Genomic DNA, 22383 nt, shown 5'->3' with positions numbered 1-22383 from the left:
GATGTGGCTATCTCTTAAATATCCTGTTTTCATTTCCTTTGAATATACATCCAGAAGTAGGATAGCTGGATCACATGGTAGTTCTATTTTTAATTTTTGGAGGAACCTCTATACTGTTTTTCATAGTGCATGCACCAATTTACATTCCCATCAACAGTGCAGAAGTGTTCCCTTTTCTTCACATCCTTCTTGAAAGGTTTTAAACAGGAGGCTGACTTGATCTAGTGTGAGTTTTAAGATCTCTCTGGCTGAGTCACAAAGACTGAATTGGAAGGGAGCAAGTGTGAATGCAGGGAGATGAGTTAAAAGCCTATTGCCAGGTCCAGCTAGAGATGGAGTGGCTTGGATTAGTGACAGTGAAAATAGAGACAGGTAGATGGATTGAAGAAGGATTTTGGAAACAAAATTTATGAGACATGGTAGTGACTGGATCTAGGGAGTAAGGAAAAGGGGAGACATAAAGGAAGACCCTGACGATAGCTGGAGGATTGTGGTGACATTTGGGGGCACGCTGGGGGCAGGGACGGTGAGGCAGGGAGGGAGAGACTAGGGAGCAGGGAAAGATCACAGGTTCGGTTTGAGGTATCTGAAAAAAGTTATTCAAGTGACAATGTTGAACAAGCATTGATGTGGCGTTTGAGAGGTTGTTAATGGTAATTGGAGAGGACATGGAGTCCTTAAATTTTTTTTTAAGGTAGTCTTTAATGAGTGGGGGGTGGAGTGGAAGAAAAAAATGTAAAATAAAGGGTAAAAAAAATCTTTTATCTGTCCATCCATGCTACATTCATTCAAAGAGTACTTCTTGAGGCCCTTGCTTACACCAGATGTTATTCTAGGTGCTGAGTAAAGTGGAGAACTAGATAAAGCCCTTACTCTCAAAGTTCCCACTCTCAGTGGAAATAAAATCAGAATGTTGAGATTATTTTTGTTTTGTTTTGTTTATTTGTTTATTTCTGTGTGTGAAGAGGACTAGCCCTGAGCTAACATCCGATGCCAATCCTCCCCTTTTTTCTTGAGGAAGATTGGCCCTGGGCTAACATCCACACCCATCTTCCTCTACTTTATATGGGATGTGGCCACAGCATGGCTTAACAAGTGGTGCGTCGGTGCACCCCCAGGATGCGAACCTGTGAACCCCGGGCCACCACAGCGGAGCGCACGCACTTAACCGCTGCGCCACGGGGCCGGCCCCCAGAATGTTGAGATTAAATGGCCAATGATCTTCAGGAAGAAATAGATCAAATTAGGTTTTATTTTATTTTATTTTTTTAGACATGTCACATTTATGTTGCTTTTTCCATTATTTTATATGACTTTTTCTAAGTGCTCTATTGGCTAATAGTTCATAAGTTTGCTAGTTAATTTCCATAGATGTTTAATGTTTATATTTGTATATCCAGAAATGCTGATTGATAGAGTCTTCTTCTATATCTTCTTTTGTGAACTTTATTAGCAGCAAAAACCCTCTAAATATTACCCACCAGGTGAAGAAATATGTCACAAGGAGAGGCCTTTTTTGGTATGTATGTGAAACAACTTTATAACCTGAAATATTCTTCATATAGCAATTTTACAAATGTAATTTAAAAATATTTACTAGAACTCGCTCCAAAGATTTGGGAACATAAAGCTAAATTCTATGGAAAAAGATGCCTTCCTTAAAAATCTATTTAGATTGAAATCATGGCATATTATGCTTAAAGCAAGGGAAATTATCTTGACAGTAGAAGTAGAATGTTCTTCTTGTTCTAAAATACATACACATAAATTTTGGAAAACAAGTTGTAATTTAATTGAATACATACAAGTTCTAAAATTCCCTTGTTTAGAAATGTGCAAATTTGCAAATAGGAAGTGAAAGTTGGGCTGCTTTAGACCAAACAAATTAAACAAATCCATGACCCCATCTGAAGCTCTTTGTGATTCAGGCAGACATCGAGACTTGTTTTTTTTGGTGAGGAAGATTAGCCCTGAGCTAACATCTGTTGCCAATCCTCCTCTTCCTTCTGAGGAAGATTGGCCCTGGGCTAATATCTGTGACCACCTTCCTCTACTTTATATGGGACACCGCCACAGCATGGCTTGATAAACAGTGCATAGGTCCACGCCCGGGTTCTGAACCTGCGAACCCCGGGCCGCTGAAGTGGAGCACACGAACTTAACTGCTACGCCAGCCGGGCCGGCCCCCAGACTTCAAGATTTTTCATGTAATAGTGTTATATTGTTGACCATTGCTGATAATATTAATTGTTGACTATTAAATTGTTAGTAACAATTGAGTGGGGAGGGATTTATCCTGCCCCGGCAACCCAAATGCTATATAAACATTACTGAGCACTCAGCTGTGCTAGGCATTGGGACAGGGGCTTAGGCTACAAAGATGAAAAGACTCAAATGCTCTTAATTCAGAGAGAATTTCTTTCCTCACTACCTGCCTAACACACATATATGTATCCTACGTGTTATCTGGTGTACATGGCTGAGAACCGTCACCAATTTCCACCATTTACCTGGTTTAGGAACAATGCTTACTTTTTCAGGTCTCTACAATCCTTTTGTTTAACAATGCTGAGAAGTGAAGTGTCATATTAACAAATTTCCTGATATTTTGGATAACCAATGTTTAGTCATTGCATCACTCAGCATTCATTCAAGCAAATAGAAGTTGTTCTCCGTATTTTAATATAGGAATTAGAGGTTTCACACCCATCCCATGAGACAGGGAGGTGCAGGTGGAGAAGCCCCCTGCTGACAATCTCAGCCAGCCGTCCTGAAGTGAGTGGTCCTCAGGAGCTTGAAAGACAGTGCTGTGTGCTTCTCACCCGCCGGCTGCTCAGCATCTGCCTGCAACTGCCGCTGGAGGATGCAGCTTCTCTCCTTTGGGATCTCCCCACGTGCCCCATTCCGATTCTCATGGCCCCATTCTTTCCCAGTCAACATCCTAACTTTTATGAAAGAGGCTTAACCAAGTTCACTGTGAATTCCACTTTTATTGTTATTCAGCCAACTATAGGATTACATGTGGTTTTGATTTTCAGATATCTCAACCCCGCAGCTATGAGAAATAAAAGGTTCTTTCAGGACGGTCTTAAAGGCTTTTGGGTTCTCTGACCGTGCTTGAGAATTGAAAGGCTTTTCTTCTGTATGCTGCACTGTTATGTATCCAGCCAGCTCCATAGTCCTTGTCTAATAGACTGTTTCTACTAGAACATTCTATTGCAATAGTCATATTGTCTTTCAAAACTTAGCTTTTTATAGGCACTTAATTCCAGGCACCTAGAAGTGTAAATTTAAGGAATTATTTTGCCGCTGCATGTTGTGCACCAAAAAGTTTTACTGTTTTTTTTTTTTTTTTACTAGCAGTGAGGTTATTACTTCCTTTAACTTCATTCAGATCAGAGAATGAATCCCAGATTCTCTTCTTTGAGGTTCTGTTTTGCTAAAACTGCTGCCAATACTAAATGTTCTAAGAGCCTGAGCTTGGTCATTAAAGCAGAAGTCTCTCCATATATTCCAAGCACGAAGGGTTTTAATACAGGGAATTAAGGACCTACAAACCATCGTAAAGTCCACGGGATCAGGATCAGAGAAGCCATTTCTGAGCCTCTCATCCTGCACCACTGAAGTGGGTGGATCTTAAGAGCTCACTCAGATGCCATGTGAATCTCATATCTGCTGACTCTGTGTGAAGCGTTGGCAAACTATGGCCCAGGGGAAAATCGGGCTGCCACCTGTTTTTGTACAGTGTGTGAGCTAAGAAGAGACTTACACTTTTAAATGGCTGAAAAGACCAAAAGCAGAATAATATTTTGTGACGTGATGATTATGTGGAATTCAAATTTCAGTGTCCACAAATAAAGTTTATTGGAATACAGCTATGCTCACGTGTTTATGTATTGCTTATGGCTACTTTTGCACTACAATGGCAGAGTTTAGTAGTTGTGACAGAGACTCTATGACCTGCTAAGTCTAAAATATTTACTCTCTTGCCCTTCAAAGGAAAAGTTTGCTGATCCCTGGTCTATGCATCTGTTTGCAACTACCTTGGGCAAATAATGGCTTCTCAGTCTCTTCTGCCTTCCAAGTCTTATGATAATGCCTCTCATTGACAAATCTTCAGAATCATATGGGGAAGGTAATTTTGGGGAATGTCACCTTTGGGGTCTCCTCTGCATTGCAGAGAAGCAGTGGTCCTAAGTTGGCAACAAATAATTGAGAATAGTCATAATATGGTTGGGGATCCCCAAGACTGCTTTAGATTAGACCACTAAATGATTAGCTAGAAGGACTCACAGAACTCAGAAGAGCTGTCACACTCACAGTTATGGTTTATTACAGCCAAGGAATGCAGATTAAAGACATGAGTTTCCAACTGTCCTCTCCCAGTAGAGTTACACAGACAGTGCTTAATTCTCCCAGCAGTGACACATCACAACACACGTGAAGTATTTTCCACCAGGAAAACTCACCAAACCTTGGCGTCCAGGTTTTCATTGGGAGTTGGTCACATTGGCGTGGCGGACTGCGCATGTGACTGACCTTATTTATTCAGTTTTCAGTCCCTCTCGAGGTCAAGCTGATACCATGTGGCACATGGCCCCTACCATAAATACCACTGCTAGCATAAACTGTCTGGAGTGTCCTGAGGTCCCAGCAAACAAAGATACTCTTATCAGGCAGAATACCCCAAGTCTTAGAGGTTATCTCCCAGAAGCCAGTCACGGCCCTAACATTTCTTTGGAATGTGCAGGGTTTGGAGAACCCAGGCCCACTGAGTTAACCCTTTATTGCGCATATAGACTGACTGTAATTTGGGTCTCCAGGAACCTCAGAGATTTTCTGATTAAACTTGCTTTTTTGTAAATGAGAAAATAGAGGTTTTGGAATCAAATAGATGTGGATTTAAATCCCAATTTCAATACTTACAAGCTGTGTGGTCTTGGAAAAATTATTTAACTTCTCTGAACCCAATTTTTCTCACAGATTCTTAGTGAATTGGGTTATAGTACAAAACTAAGTCAGAATTTGTAAAAATGTTTAAGTCAGATTAGTGGTCCAAACACAGTGAGTATAAAAGAAATAATTAATTTTCATTTATTCAATGAGCTCATTGAAAGCCTGTTATTGTTGTACTTATGTTAAGCGGAAGAAAAATTTCCTACTCTATTAAAAATAGGGACTTTGATACACTAGCACCATGGAAAAATTTATATGGAGAGAGACGTCACTTTTTTTTGAAAATGCCCGGAAGGCCCCTTTGAGAGTGAAGAGTAAGGCTCTCCTGGGCCTAGTCTGCAAAGAAATGGATAAATTGCTCTGCAAAATAATGGAATAAAAAGGCAGCGAGATGGGAGAGAGGAGAAAGGAAGAGAGCTGAAACTAAGGGTAAAAATGAGAAGTTGAAAATATTTCTTGAGAAGCATCTTGGTGTTAGCCAAAGTGTTAAAAGCCTTTAATTCCACATAAATGAATTGCTCAGGGTTGTAGAGCTAATTAATGGCAGAGCTGGGACCAGAGATCTTTCTAGAAATCCACACCGCCTCTCTAAGAACCAAAGTTTTTATTCCAACAACTTTCAATATGAACTTATACCTTGGGATATTAAACAGAGTAGACAACTTTTCGGCTAACATCTGAGATTCTCAGAAGCTGACCACTGAATATCTGGGGTAATACCGTATTTCAAACAGTTAATTAAATATTTAGTTGCCAAATAGAAAATAGTTGACAGTTAAGTTTCAGAGGCGTATGGGAAAATAGCCAGGAACCACAGTATCATTACAAACATTGTAAGAAAAAACAAAATAGCGCTTCATGTTTGGCTACTTTTGGTGTTTTGTAATAAGCAACTAAAGTTTCCTGAATTTATTGTTATTCCCTTGAATTGATAAATGCCCATGGTCTCGTCCAGCTAACATTTTTATATAGTAGCAGGGAGATGTAAAACTTTCTTAATTTTTGGAAACCCACAAACCCTGAATTTGCAAGTATTGCTATCAAACATGTTACAATTCAGTTGAGCTTCACTTTAGTTACAGACCTGGAGAGATAATCCAAGCTGAAGATCACGTACAGTAAAGAAATGGAGAAGCTTGGAAAGCATTTCCTTTTTCTCATTTTCTGTTTGTGATGATAAGCGATTCTGGCCCCTGCTAGACGTGCCTGGAGTTTCTGCTAGGGCCAGGCGTTCAAGGCTTATACACCAGAAGTAAATCCTTATGTTGGTCCCCAAAGTAAACTGCAGGGTGAGCCCAGTAGAAAAAATTCTTCCCTTTCTTTCTAACTGGCTTCCTTTGGGATTTCCCATTCCATCTTTTTCAGCCACTTCACCCTAACCCCTTGCTGCTACAGCTCTCCATGATCCTGGAAACTTCTTCCATTGCTCTGGTCGATTCTTCTGTTTCTTTGTTTGTCTAAGGTTTGGGTGTGTAGATTAAATTATTGCTCACAATTCTTCACCTCTATTAGTATTGTACATCCCTTGCCATTGCCTTGGTGATTTGACTCAACCTCTCTGCTTGAACTTGGGCTTACTCATGAGACTTGTTTTGGTGGATGGGGTGTCAACAGGTGTGATGCAAGCAGAGGTTTGAAATATGCATGTGTGGTTAGGTTTGCCTTCTACCACTCTTGTAAAAGTCATGAAAAGAACACATACCAGCTGACCCTCTAGTCTGGGGAGGATGAATGGGACAGACCTGGACCCAACTTGCACTTGGAGTGAAGCCCAGTCAAATCGACTCCAGCTGACCTGCATACATGTGCACAACAATATGTGGATGCTGTCTTAAGCTGCAGAGTTTTGGAGTGTTTTACTACACAGCATTGTAATACGTGCTGGCTGCTAGTGTAGGCAATGCCAGGACATGTGGGAGAAAGGGCGAGGGAAGATAGTAAGAAGGAGCCATCTGTCCACAACATCTGCTCTCTTTTCATTGTCATGCTGGTTTTACTGTCAAGCCAGGGAGCAGCCCACTGGTGGCTAACAGCACAGCGTTTGACTTAAGCTTTTACTACTTATTAGCTTTAGACTAAAATTTTTGAATCTGAAAAGTGGAGATAATAGTGAGTATCTATTAGGACTCAGGTAAGCATATAAACAATGCTGACCATTTGGGTTCAAAAAATGAGAAATATTATTACTGTCATCATCAGCATCATCACTAGTAGTTGTAGCAGCAGAAATAATAGTAACCTGAACTCGTCTTTTACAGCATCTTACCCTTCACCTCTGCCAGCGATCTGTGTGGCATTTTCTCACGGGGTTCCGGTAACTTCTATGAAGAAATACTGTGGTAAAGAAAGATACCTGGAATAGTTGTTTGACATTTTCTCTTAAATGTAAGATTAGATTTTTCCCTTGTCTTAATCCTATCCTGTATTTCTATTTGCCCCAAGTTTAGGTAAGAAGGGAAGATGCTGGTATCTGGTGGGAGACCGTGGTGCCTGGAGGACACTGTGAGGTGAGGGGGTACGTTTTCAGGGAGCTGGAGCAGAAGGAAGAAACTGGGCAATTCCAGGGCAGCTCAGTGGCCAGTACACTTCAGTTACTCGTGGTGGGTGGAATTTTTCAGAGGGCCGGAATCTCACATGGGGAGGCAGGAAAAAGAGCAAGTAAAAAAGTAATATATTTGAGAGCCAAGCACTTTAGATAGATTATATCGTTTAATCCTCACAACAACCTTATGAATTGCATGCTAATTTTTCCCCATTTTCCAGATAAGACTTCTGAGGAAAATGCAATTTAAGTAAATTGTCCAAGATCACTTGGCCAGCAAGTGAAAGATGCAGGTTTAAAACTCAAGCAACCTGATTCCAGAGCCCTCACTTTCAGTAATTTCCTCCTAGATGCCCTCATGTTTGTGAAAGCTGGAAAAACCAAGGTTAAAGACTCAGGTGCAGTTTGCTTGCTCTGACATGGTTTACAAGATTGGAAATCCCATTTCGCATTGGTGCTCTGCGACAGAATCAAGAATATTCCCAGCAAAGTGCATGCATGTTTTAACAGTAACTACCACCAAGAGTATTATAATTATCCTGTGGCCAGTTAATCATTTATTTTATTTATTTTTTTGTGAGGAAGATCATCCCTGTGCTAACATCTGCCAATCCTCCTCTTTTTTTGCTGAGGAAGACTGGCCCTGGTCTAACATCCGTGCCCATCTTCCTCCACTTTATATGAGACGCCACCACAGCATGGCTTGACAAGCAGTGCGCTGGTGGGCGCCCGGGATCTGAACTGGCGAACCCCGGGCCGCCACAGCGGAATGCGCGCATTTAACCACTTGCGCCACCGGGCCGGCCCCCAGTTAATCATTTTTAAAGACACTTTTTTCAGGGAATAAGCATACACTGAGGCATGCATTAACACAACAACAAAAAACATGTTTAGCACCTGGAATTTTTTTTGACTGTGAAAGTCTTAGAAAAATAAACACAACTTTCCCATCCTCAAATTTTTCCAGGTGGCAAGATATCTGTGGGTTTGAGAATAGGCGGAGAATCGACTGACCTCTTGAGTTAATAAAAAGAGATGTAGGGGGACAAAAACACCAAGGTTACTGTCCTAGTTTTGTAAGGTGGTGCTACCTACCTAAAGAAGATCAAAGCGAAAATATGCCCAATAAAACTTAATTTACACATTATGCTTCTTCTGAAGAATTAAAAATGGCCTTATAATTAGATTTCCCATCACATATTCCTTTGAAATATAGCTATCTATTCTTTTATTTTTTCAGTCAGTAAACATTTTTAAATGCCCATGTTATGTCCAGAGTCTCTGTGCTAGATAACATCAACAAAAAAATGAATATACACCATCACTGACTACTGACTCATAGAACTGTCATCTAGTGGAAGAAAGGGGTGGAAAGGCAGATAAGTATGTGAGGCACAATGTAGATAAATACACTAAGAATAATGTTACTAATTTGCACAGGATATTATTGAATGACTTAAACTCATCTCTAGGGATGGGGACACGAGTATGTAAGGAGTAAGAAAGTGGTTGTTGAGGATGGAACTCCTCTTCTGACTGCTACAGGATACATAAAGTTGGCGAAGCACGGGTATGCATGGCAGTGGGGCTCCATCCACGCCCCATCCACAGAGGCAGCTTGAGCCAAGGCGAGGGTGAGGAACATAGTGGTGGTGTGTGTGTGTGGGGGTGAACTATGAGCACTGAAGAGCTTCTGGAGCCCAGGCTGGGCAGGGTGAGGCTGGAACAGCAGCCAGGGGCCGGCTCACAGGAAGCCCTGTGTACCATGCTGGACTCTGCAGACTGCAGCCAGCGTGAGGCACGACTCTCGCAGCTTTGGGGATGTGTAGAGAGTTTTTCACGAAGTTAAATTTATTCAGTGGAAGAGACTGTCCATTTTTCTGAGATTACTCTGTCTGTGTGTGCATGCGTAGCTTTAAATTATCCTCTCTTTTATGAAAGGATTTTGATAGAAGATGGGTTTGTTTTTTAATTCTCCTTCTTTAGTGAACTGTAAATTTGGCATCTTTGGGTAAGTTTCCAATATTTAAAGGAAAAAATTATCCTGGTCTATAAGTCGAAGAGTCTGAGAATTCCTGCTGCAGACAAGGAAGACTTGAAAGGGATTTAGCCATAGATGTCATAGCTGGATTTACATTTTGTACATTTTCCTCAGCTGTGTGGAGAGTGAATTGGAGGGAGACAAGATAGAGGCAGGAAGACCATTTATGAGGTTAGTGCTCTAATTTAGGTGAAAGATACTGAAGACCTGACCTATGGCTAGGGCAGCAGGGCTGATGGGGAGTAGGAAACAGATTTAAAAATATATTTACAAGATAAAATCAGCAGGATTTGGTGACTGGATGCAGGAATGAGGAAGAGGGCTGAATATCACCATTCCATTCCACACCACATCACTGTGGGAGACTGAGTTTCCTCCTGTTCGTCAGTGGCCAGTGAGGCAAACGTAGTTTTTTTCTCCCATTTAGCTCTGTCCAGTACAACTAGCAGAAAGGTAGAGAAAGACTGCAAATTTACCTTCATGTAAGACCCGTTGTTTTCCAGGTCAAACCACTTCCAAAAAAACTTCCACAGGCATGAACTTCAAGTTGGGTGTGAACAGAAGCTCTTTGTGAGAGGGGCCTGGTGCAGAAGAAGGCGGTGTAGGGTGGGTGTTGAATGGTTGGGCAAACAGGAAGGATGTTACGTAGCTCAGCAATGGACCAGGACAGATGTGATTCATGTGCTCAATGCTTGCCCCGGCTCCTTACACAACCAGTGCAAGCGCTAATGTCTTCTCCTCTCTTCTCACTGTATTAGCCATGTTTTTTTATTTTATGTATTTTATGATGCTTTGACATCTTGGGGTCTTGCTAATCCTGGAGAGACTGCCCCGCCCAGGGCTATAGCTAAATCCTAGAGACAATAAGCAAGTTGCCTGCAGGCCTTTCACATGCAAGCCAACCAATCCAAAGGCCCTATCACCAACCACCTCCTTTGTTTAACTCGCACACACCAAGCCAATATTTCCCCTGCCCTAAACCACCTCAGGGCCAGGTGCCACAACTAGAGACCACCCCAGAGCCCAAAGCCCAGAGCCCACTGAAATTGTTAATCCATCCAAACCTTAGCTTGCTCAAACTTGCCCATTCTTTCCTGTAGAAAGCACGATGAAGGCTCCGGGCCGTGCTTTCCCCTCACTCCTTCTGCCTCCTGAGTGACGCTTGTGGCCTGAGTGGCGTGGCAGGCCCCCTCCTCTTGGGAATTGTAAGTAATAAACTCTTCTTTCAAAAGCCCTGGTCTCTGTGTCTGCTACTTTACTTTACCTGATCAAAACAATCCCAGGTACCTTTGAACACACTCAGATCTTCCTCCACGCCCCCACCGCAGCTCCTACAAGGAACTGGAATAAGCAGTCAGCTGTGGTCAGGAGTCGTAGCTCAGGCAGGTCTTGGTTGCAAGGACAACCGTAAACCTTTGTTACCTTAGAGAGAACTGGTTCTGACCACGTGTCTGATTGGAACAACTTGTGAAATCACACTTTTTTACTCCTGAAGCACAAACCACACCCTAAAGTCTAGCTGAATGCTCTCTGGGAAAAGAAGTATTCCTATGTGCAAACATGGTGAATTAGTCGAGGAACTAGAATTCAAAGTGCAGATCTTCTGACCCAACCATGCATTATGTTCAGCAGAAAATAATATTACAAGTTAAAATACTGAGACCATCTGATTAGGAGCTGGCAAAGGATACAGCGGAGCCCCCAGAGGCTGCTGGGAAAAGATTCGTTGAATGATAATAAAACAATACGAGGCCATAACCCCTGAGTTTTGATTCTCCTTTGCCCTGATAGAAAAGTATGCTTGAAATGTGGAAAACATTCAGAAGTGGACTTGAATTTTGGAAGGCTGCATCACATGGTGTTACAGCAGGAAATTAACTTTAATGGGAACACAGCGTGGAAATAAGATTAAGCGAGAGAAGTTATTGAAGACAAGGCTGCTGAAACACCTTGTTCTTAAGTGAATGGCACGTCTTTGCATTCAACAGCCAGTAGTTGAATTAACATTAAATAATCATTCTTAGCAGTTTGCATTTAAGGAGCAGGAGGCAGAATTGTGTTAGTCTCTCTGAAATGACTCCATCGTATCATCTTAAGATGCTGAATGCTGCTCTGAGGCAACAGGAGAAAAGTGACTTCAGTTAATTAACTTTCAGTAAGCAAACAGTGGACTTGGAGGAAATTGGTTGATAAAATTTCATGAAACAGCACGTTCATCAGGGATACAGTGAGCACCTGTCCTCTGTGAAAGAGTCTATGCTGTGGGCGCAATACACATCCTTTGTGGCCTATGCACCATCAATTCCCTTTCTTCATCCTTCTACGGTACCCAATTTTTCTTTGGGAGATGACTGTTCTCTCTACAGTGTAGCAGCCCTGTAGTTTTGGTGACCCCACCTCTAGCTGCCTGTCCCTCGCAGGGTACTCTCTTCTTCCATGCCACAGGGATTGTGGAAGGGCCCCAGGTCTAAGCCAATCAGTGCATGATTTTATCTTGGCCAGAGGGTGGTCCAAACTGTGTGACCCACAGAACTTTTGTCCTGAGTACAGCCTTACTCTTCCTGACGTGAACAGGGAAGCAAGCAGTTCTGGTGGCTGCAGGAGCATCATGTCTTTGTGAGAGCAGCTAGCCTGAGGCGACGTCAATGTGAGAAGGAGAAGAGCCAGAGCCCTGATGAAACCAGGCCCTCCTGCCTTCCCTCTGGACTTCCCAGTGTCGGGACCCACGAGATGCCCTTTGTTGTTTCCCAGTTTGTTTGCTTGTTGATGGATTGCTTGGTTGCTTGTTTGCTTGCTGATGCAGCAGGATGAAAGGAAATATAAAGCTTGGTTCTGTGTCTTTATGTTTATACGAGAAACATAAACCTTGGTTCTTTATACTTCAGCCTAATTATAGAATGACTGGGTTTCCTGGAAGGTAATATCAGAAGGGAAATACTCCTTTTTTAAAAAAATTTTTAGATATTTCACTCCAAAGAAACTGACATTTTCCCTCTGGCTCCCTTGAAGGAGACACAAGATGGTGCGCACAGCCCGAGAAAGCCGGGAGAAAGACATGGGAACTATGAAGAAGACATAGAGGGAAAATGACCAGAACTTCCCCTGATCCCTTCCCCAACAGAATAACCCTGTTACAAGGCTTCCCTTGGGTGTGAAGACATCATTTCATGTACACATAGTGAGAGGCTGGTGCTTGAGTTTAAGATTTGTCTACCAATGGGATTCAGACTAGTGTAAACAAGTCTGACACGTTAGCGGGGTGGGTCTGCCAGGGGCTTCTGTGTGCAAAGGACTGAGGAAGCTGCCCAGGGAGATCTCGTTTTCTGGGACGCCCAGCAGGTGAGCTTGATGTAGTGAACAAAAGCTTGATTTCTAGGACATAGAAATGATTCAGAGTAGAGCCCCAAGTGGACTCACATGTGGTTCCTGAAATGGGAAAAAGAGGGCTGTGGGCAAAAAATGAAAGGAGCTAAAAAAGAAAGAAAGAAAGACTGAGAGAGAGAAGGAAAAAGAATGTGGCCGGGCAGGAGTGATCTTTAGGTGTTAGCTATGGCCACTGTCCCCATGAGCTTGAGTTTCTGCTGATTTTCCTGGCACGGCTGTGTCTCTAGCCTAGTAAGGGACCACTAGAGTGCAGACAATTAGTTTAAAAAAAGCAAACAACCCCAAACTCCACAAGGATAAAATAAAAAGAGATCAGATAACAGCAGGTAATACAGCTAGAAACAATTACCGGGAAGGCAAGGCTGCAATTTCATATGAAATTACTAGTTCTTCAAACATTAACAAGGTATCAAAATTGCTTTCACCAGAAAAATGTGGGGAAAAAGCTTTTATTGCTCTCTTGTGCAAAATAACACCAATTTGATGGATTCGTACGAGAACACCAACTGGTTCTTTTCTCAAAAGAAATTCTGGTGCCAAGGAAAAATATGTCATATGGGAAATTACCTTGAAGCAGTGGTAGCCTCAAGGTACACTCCAGGCCAGCCATCCCGGAGGTCACAGAACAGAAAGCCTCACAGACTAAATTAAGATGCTCAAGTCACATGGTTTATTGGATCAATATAAACATCCATCAAGTAGCAAGGGAAAAGAGATGTGGGGTAAATTTGCACACTTACGATGGAGTGGAGGACCACACAACTGAATCCTGTGTTACACAATTGTTCTATGTTCTCCCTCTTTCCTTCTCTCTGTCGAGGCAGGGGGACACCCCCTTTCTTCCCTTGTTGTGTTCTTATGGCTGGACTAATAGTAAAACGGACACAAGACCAGATTAACAGGAGAAAAACCCAGTTTAAAATGTACACATTGGAGATCATAAAGAAATGATGCTTGACGAGTGAACAAAGCAGGCAGTGTTTTACACAAAGAAACAGTAAATTTGTGAAGAATTGACAGAACAAAGAAACTTAGGCTTGAGGTATGAAATTAGTGAGGAATTTAAGCAGAGTTTAGGCTTGTGGTAGTAAATTAGCAAAGTTTGTTTATTTCTTGTCCTGAATTCCCTAGTTCTGGTGATAAGGAAGAGCACCTTTCAAAGGGACATTTATTTCCTCCTCTCAGGGGGAACAGAGACGGGAGGGTCAGAATGCCCTTTTTGCTTCTCAAGCAACTTGAATTCAAAATAGTCAAGATGCTACTGTAGGACATTTTGGGGTGGCCTGCCCTGGGACCCAACATCTCTCTCCCTCACTCTCTCTCTGTTGCATTAATTTTTCCTCATGGTGGCGTGGTTACAAAGACCAGAGCTGAGTTTGAACGAGGGGGCTTAGCAAGCTCAAAGTGTGTGAAGTCAACACTGTTTGTTGACACGGGGGCACGGATGCCTGGCCACAGCTGTAGCTCACCAGTTAGTGTGCTGGGAGCTGGGAGCTTTATGTCTTGGACAGAGTGCATGCAAAGCCAGAATGGGGCCCCAGAGCCTGGCCAATTTAGAGACGACGTATGTCAGTCTGAAGGGGGTTTGGTTTGTACCTTATGATTTGGTCCTTCTATCGTTTTCTCTATATAAGTAAACACTCTTGAGCTTTTTAAAAATCATCTATTTCATTCATTCCATCTTTAAAGTGTCTTACTGATTGCCAGCTATCTGTACTTAACAGCATATCTTGTGAATTCTGCTCATGTCCCACTTGCTTACTCACTATCTTTCTTTAGCACATCTTAAGAGTTTTGTCCATCCTACTTGCTTTTTCTTGGCTGCTACAGTCTATCTGAATATTGTCAATTAATAGCAAACACACGTTACAGAATATAAGCTTTGCCTGCCTCCCACAGAGGGCATATCACCATTCTCACCATCACCTACATTTCAATGAATGAGCTGAGCAAAACAAACTAAAAATATGGTTTGTATCCTTTAGCATCTTAGAAATGAAGAATACTCCTGCTGCTGCTGCTGCTGTCATCTTTTATTGAGCTAAATGTTTGACATATGTTATCTTATCCAATCTTCACAATGAACCCATGATGTAGGTACTATTACGTGAGGTCTACCGGTAAGACAGCTGAGGTTTGGAGAAGAAAGGTGACCTGTTAGGGTCAAAGCATGGGGAAAGCAGAGCAAGGAAAGGAGCCCAAGGCTCTCTGACCCCCAAGTCCTCCTTCTGGCCCTTGGACTACACTCTTCCCTTCCCAGAGCCACCGCAGGGACCTCAGGCATTCTGATCCTTAGGGCCCTCTCCTACTCTCGGTCCCTACTTTGTGACTGCTTTGTCTCCTACAAGGACCTCCAGCATGGCTTAGTCTTCATGTGCTCATGTCAGATAATGATATTGAGACAAGGAAAGGGCAGAACCGAAGCTGTCTCTCAAGCAGCACCAGATGCCTGATCACTCCAGGGAGCCAACCAGTGGCCTGACCATGAGCTTGGTGTCTGGCCTGCAGAAGATGACCGCCTGGCCCAGAGACTAACCAATCCTCAGCTGCCAACCCGACTTCCTGCTTCAAAATAACCAATCCCCAGTTGCCCGTTTCAACCACCATAAATCAGCACCCCAGACCCCGCCCGGGGCTGGTTGTTCAGCTGGGCCGCTTTCCTTCCTGAGTTTCTTTCTGATCAGCCTGGCTTTTGTCTCTCAATGAACTTGTATAATCTCTCCTGACCCACTCTTGAATTCTTTCCTGTGCAAGGTCAAGAACCCACACTAAGGCCCAGATCTGATCTGGGACCCCAGTCCCACCCGGTCTGTATCAACGTGGCATTAAAATTCAGGTCACATGTGAAGCAAATTAAAGAGGATTACTCGTTTAAAAATAAGTCAAAGATCCACATGGCACATTTGGTTGCAGAGTAGATGTAAATGGGTCGTGAAAGCAATGTGTCGGAAGGAATGGCCAGATTGTTTAGTTAGCAGAGAAGATGCAGCTGGGGAGAGGCAGCATTATATTCATGGAGGGAAGCACTCACGTGATGAAGAGAATAGCTACACTTTTCTGAGTGTTGGTATGAGCCAGATACTGTACATTTATTTTCAAATCCACACAACCAGTCTGAAAGATGGATATACAGAGAGGAAAATGAGACACAGGCTGGTTAATAACATGCTCCGAGTCACTCAGCTAAAAAGCTGGGGGCTGGGTTTTGATCTCAGTTTGTCCCTGCTTGTTTTCATGACCAACCTGCATAAGACGGCACACCTGGGAGAAAGAACGTGGGGGCCAAAAGGGAAGTTAGAGGTTCACAGAACATTTTCTGTTTATTTGTTTCACAGAGCGGCAAATGGAAGCCTTTGAAAATGGAATTTTTGAAATCAGAATTACAAGTCTTCTACTAGGAAGAAAAACGCCTTTGGATACATGAAAAGGAAGCAACTTTGTTTATCCAAGTTCAGTACAGTACATTTTCTATGCCCTGCAATGTTTAAAATGCCTTGCGTGGGGTGGTTTTTACAAAGGTCATTAGCTGGATTTATTAAGCTAAAGACAAAGCTCTCAAGTCAGATTACCGTTTGTTAAATATTCTGAGCCTTCTCACCCGTGGTCCAAGGAGACAAGAATTGTCAAGTGTATGCAGCATATATTCTTATATAAGATTTAAAAATACAAACTCAGTTTCTTTGCATCTGTGGACATCATGTTTTGTAAAACATAGCTTAAATAATTATAAAATGTCATAAAATATGACTAGACTAGAAGGTAGAGATTTTTCATCTGTTCTTCCTGTGGTTAATCATTTCAGATCTCTAACTACTCACATTGAATTCACTGTGATTCCTTTCTTAGTTTTCCTTTCTTGCACTGAATTACATTTTTCCCCCACTGACTATAATATCTTGCTTTAACTTCTAATGGCTACAATAGTTGATATAATTGATATCTCCAGACTGCAGCTGTTTTTGACAAAATGAAATAAAAACATATCTGACAGATTCTAATCAAGTCTAAACCCATTATTAAGTTGCATTCTTCTGCAGGTCACAGAGTGAGTCACTGGCAGAATGGGGTTGTGACTGCAGTAGGGGATGTGTAGGAGAGCTGTCATGAATTTGCTTCCATAGAAAACTAGTTCTGCATCTAATCTCTGTCAAAGAAAATGACCTAAATACCACTCGAAAGCAAAAACTATCATTTTAGGCAGCAACCTTTAATTGGCTTATGTAATTGGTCAATATATTTAGTTACCTGGGAATACATTTTTCAGCTAAAGTATGTTGAAAAGCTCATCAGGAAGTCACATTATTTAAAATTTGACATTTCGAGCATGTATTACTGAGTTTTAATGGCCGCAGTGGGCAACTAACTGCTACCTTCAAAATTGCAGGCCACAGAAATCATTTTTGAGCTTTGGTTGTTCAACTGTTTGTGGGAAAGAGCAGCACCAGAGCTATTCTCTGAGGAAACTAGGCCCTGCCCCGGGGACGCCCTTGGCCCGTTTCTGTGGCAGAAGTGTGGCGTATCTCCGCAAAGGGCATGAGTCCTGGTGAGGCATTTTGATTTTTACAAGACTTTTTCTCAGCTGTTCCTTAAATCCTATTGAACTATTCTTGCCAGGAATAATGACTGGCAACTCCTGATGACCAACGCTCAAAGGCATGACCTGAGGCCATGAGCCCGTTCCTGCCCCTGGTATCCTGAATTCTACCCCTGAATCAAGCCAGATCTTGAGGGACCACATGGAATTGTCCTCTCTTGGATGCTGTGCTCTTGCATCTTGTTGGAATATTGAACCGCCGTACGATGGTCGCTGTTGAATTTATAACTCACTAGAAGGCTCCTCCTTTCCATTTGGCATAAAGCTCATTTTGCCCCTCTGGCGTTGGTGGGTAACAGTGTCAGCAGCAGAAACCAGGGGATTTTGCCTTATGATCTCTTGGTCCTGGTGGTTTCCTGCTGACTGGGACACCCCTCTGACTGATAATTTACAATGGGGTGGGTTGGTAACCATGGGATGTTTGTAGAACAGTGGTCCATCACTTTCTGAATACCTACTCAAAGGTCTTTCCTCCTGGATGTGGCCTTGTTTCCTAAATATCTCCTCCCACAATTCTTCTTATGGTTTCCTTCCACAGTCCTCATTGCTCAATGCTGCCATCCTCTCTGCTGAACGACGATCTTGCACTTAGGATAATAGAATTCTGGCCCCAGGTCTTTCTTCTTTCTCAGGTTTCTCCTGGATCTTAACAGTCTCTCTATCCACTCTAGCATGGACTAATTTCTAGGAGGGAAAGGTGAAGACTGGTCTAAGGTCAGGAGAGGGGGAAGAAGTGGTGGATGCTTCAACTCTACTTGAAGTATCTAAAGTCAAACACATTTTACCATCAACCTTAAATACTCGTCATATATGGATGTGACTTCAGTATTCACCTCAAGTAGAGCTGAACCAAATCCAGTTCAATCTAAACTGAATTCCAGTCCGAAGTGTAGATTATACTTTTATATCCTTCTTTCTGTCCCAAATCTCAGCTCTACATCTACTGAAACCAGTTGTTCAAATGCCTTGGGGCATTTCTCCAAGAAGACCTCCATAGGGAAAATTATACAACTTCATTAAGAGATATAAAAGAGAACTTTAGTAAATGAAGAGACATGTATTTATGGGAAGGAAGACAATATCATCCCCAAGATGTCAATTATCCCCAACTTGAATTATAGATTCAAAGCAATTGCAATCAAAATCATGGAATATGCTAAGCTGATTTCAGAATTTATATGGAAGATTGAAGGGTCAAAAACAGCCAAGATACATCTGAAATACCAGGTACCAGAACTTAATGTGAAGCTGTGATTAATACAGTGAGACAATAGCAAGGGGATAGACATGGGGTAGACATTTACATAACATCAAAGTAGCCCCAAGTGCTTATTAATAATTCAAAATACTTATTACATACCTTTGTAGTAGAGTAATTTGGCAGACACCAAATTAACCAGTTAATAAAAGTTAACTTCACCAGTAATGGGACAAATCAGCATCATGCACCTCCATATAAGATGCACTGAGAGGACACAGAATCACTTCTGTGGTATTCCAGTCAGAAATGCACACCCTCAAGCTAATTATGAGGAAACACCAGACAAATCCAAAATGAGGGACACTCTACAAAGTGACTGGCCTGTACTTTTCAAAAGCCTCCAGGTCATGACAGAGCAGAAAAGACTGGGGAACCATTCCAGACTGAAGGAGACTAAAGAGACACGACAACTTCACACAGCGTGTAATCCTGGATTACATCCAGGACCATGAAAGAAACTGTTGGGATAACTGGCAAAAGTTGAATGGCACGTGTGGATTCGATGGGGGTATCACATTGATGCTAGTCTCTTGATTTTGACGGCTGTATTTGGCTACATAGGAGACTACCTTTGTTTTTAGGAGATACATTCTAAAGTACTGGTGAATAATGAGGCATCACATTTGAAACTTACTTTCTGGAATGGTTCAGAGAAAAAATTACACACGCATATACATACCCATAGAGAAAGAGAGAGAGGGAGAGAGAAAGAATGAGAATGACAAGACGAGTGTGATAAAATGTGAACTGCTGTGGAATGGGTGAAGACTGTAAAGAAAGGCTTTGTAGTTTTCCCTCAACTTTTCTGTAAGTTTAAATTATTTTAAAATAAAGAGTGAAAAGAGTACTTTGGGAACTCCTCCAAGTAATAAGAAAAGCATAAATGACACAACATAAGAATGGGGAAAAACGTGAACAAAGATTTCACACAAGAGGATCTACATGTGGCCAACAGAGTCTTAATGACGTATTTGACATCATTCACGGTGCTGACCACACCACAGTGAGGTACCATTTTGTGTTTTACCCAAAATTTTAAAATCTGAAACTATCAAGTGTTAGAGAGGATTTGGTTTGAAATGAGCCATTATAAATTTCTGGAGGGAGCTTAATTTGTTACGGTCACTCTAAACAATAGCTTGTCATTATCTCAAAAAATTGAACATTTGCATATCCCCTGACCCAGCAATTCCACCCTAGCGATATGGCTAAAAAAATCGCTAATGCATGAGCACGTTGGGACATGTACAGCATGCTCACAGCAGTACGTTTAATGATAGCAAAAATCTGGAAAGAACCTAAATGCCCAATCAGTGGAAGACTGGATAAATGAACTGTGGTATGTTCACACCATGAAGAATTTTAGCAACATAATGTGAAACGAAAAAGGAAGCCATTCCCTAATCACATACAGCAGGATACCATTTTAGCAAAGTGAAGATAACCAAAATTTTAAAAAATTATGAATATATAGTAGATTCATTAAAAAGTATAAAAAGAATGCCAGGGGATAGTGGACACACAGGATGTGTATTTTTATTGCCATAGAGAACACTTTGCCTTTAGAGTAAATTGATGTTTCTATCTCTAGAAAATGAAAATTGGGGGTAATTTTTAACTAAAAAGATTTTTTCTTGGTTTTTATTCATCAAGTTTCTAAAGTCTTAGGGTTCAGCCTTATCCAGGATACCTATTACACAGATTGGCCTGTCATATCGTGGTGAACAAAAGAAGAAATTTTATACACTAAAATATAACCTCCATGAAGACAGAGATTTTTGCTTTTTGTGTTTACTATTGTATCTCAAGGGTCTAGAACAGTGCCTGGCACATAGAAGACAATCAATAAATAACATTTCCCAATAAATAATAACATTGAATGAAAACCTCTATTTGCCAACAGTAAAGGGAAACATTGCAGTAACAATAAATGCCCAATGGGTGGCGTCCATGTTGCATTTTGTTGAGAGTGTACATCAAAGAAAGAAGAAAAATTTTTTGGTGAGTGTATCCATATCCTTGGGTGAATTTTAGGTGGTTCTACGGGAACTCTGTAATAAGGTTAGATTTTCTTCTTTTTATTGCAGTAACGTTCGTTTATAACATCATATAAATTTCAGGTGTACATCACTATATTTCGATTTCTGTGTAGATTTCATCATGTTCACCACCCAAGACTCATTACAATCCATCACCACACACATGTGCCTAATCACCCCTTTTGCCCTCCTCCCTCCCCCCTTACCCTCTGGTAACCACCAATCCAATCTCTGTCTCTATGTGATTGTTGTTGTTTTTATCTTCTACTTATGAGTCAGATCATACGATATTTGACCTTCTCCCTCTGACTTGTTTCACTTAGCATAATACCCTCAAGGTCCATCCATGTTGTCACAAATAGCTGGATTTCATCATTTCTTATGGCTGAGTAGTATTCCATTGTGTATATATACCACATCTCCTTCATCCATTCACCTCTTGATGGGCACTTATGTTGCTTCCAAGTCTTGGCTACTGTGAATAACGCTGCAATGAACACAGGGGTGCACACATTCATCCTTTCGTGTTCTTTGGATAAATACCTAGCAGTATAATAGCTGGATCATATGGTAGTTCTATTCTTAATTTTTTGAAGAATCTTCATACTGTTTTCCATAGTGGCTGCACCAGTTTGTACTCTCACCAGCAGTGTATGAGAGTTTCCTTCTCTCCACATCCTCTCCAACACTTGTTGTTTCCTGTCTTGTTAATTATAGCCATTCTGACGGGCGTGAGGTGATATCTCATTGTAGTTTTGCCTTGCATTTCCCTGATAGTTAATGATTTTGAACATTTTTTCATGTGCCTGTTGGCCATCTGTATATCTTCTTTGGAGAAATGTCTGTTGAGATCTTTTGCCCATTTTTTAATTGGGTTGTTTGTTTTTTTGTTGTTGAGATGTATGAATTCTTTATATATTTTCGATATTAACCCCTTATCAGATGTATGGTTTCCAAATACCTTCTCCAATTGTTAGGTTGTCTTTTCGTTGTGTTGATTGTTTCCTCCACTGTGCAGAAGGTTTTTAGTTTGATGTAGTCCCATTTGTTTGTTTTTTCTATTGTTTCCCTTGCCCAGTCATATATGGCACTTGAAAACATGCTGCTAAGACTGATGTCGAAGACATACTGCCTATGTTTTCTTCTAGAAGTTTCATGGTTTCAGGTCTTACATTCAAGTCTTTAATCCATTTTGAGTTAATTTTTGTGTATGGTGTAAGCTAAGGGTCTACTTTCATTTTTTTGCATGTGGCTGTCCAGTTTTCCCAGCACCATTTATTGAAGAGACTTTCCTTTCTCCATTGTATGTTCTTGGCTCCCTTGACGAAAATTAGCTGTCCATAGATGTGTGGGTTTATTTCTGGGCTCTCGATTCTATTCCATTGATCTGTGTGTCTGTTTTTGTGCCAGTACCATGCTGTTTTGGTTACTATAGCTTTGTAGTAACTTTTGAAATCAGGGATTTTGACGCCTCCAGCTTTCTTCTTTTTCCTCAAGATTCCTTTGGCTATTTCGGGTCTTTTGTTGTTCCATATAAATTTTAGGATTCTTTGTTCTATTTCTGTG

Source organism: Diceros bicornis, chromosome 17 (genome assembly GCF_020826845.1).
Source record: "Diceros bicornis minor isolate mBicDic1 chromosome 17, mDicBic1.mat.cur, whole genome shotgun sequence".
Taxonomy (NCBI): domain Eukaryota; kingdom Metazoa; phylum Chordata; class Mammalia; order Perissodactyla; family Rhinocerotidae; genus Diceros; species Diceros bicornis.
The sequence above is the reverse complement of the archived record's forward strand: the minus strand, read 5'-3'. Positions refer to the sequence as shown.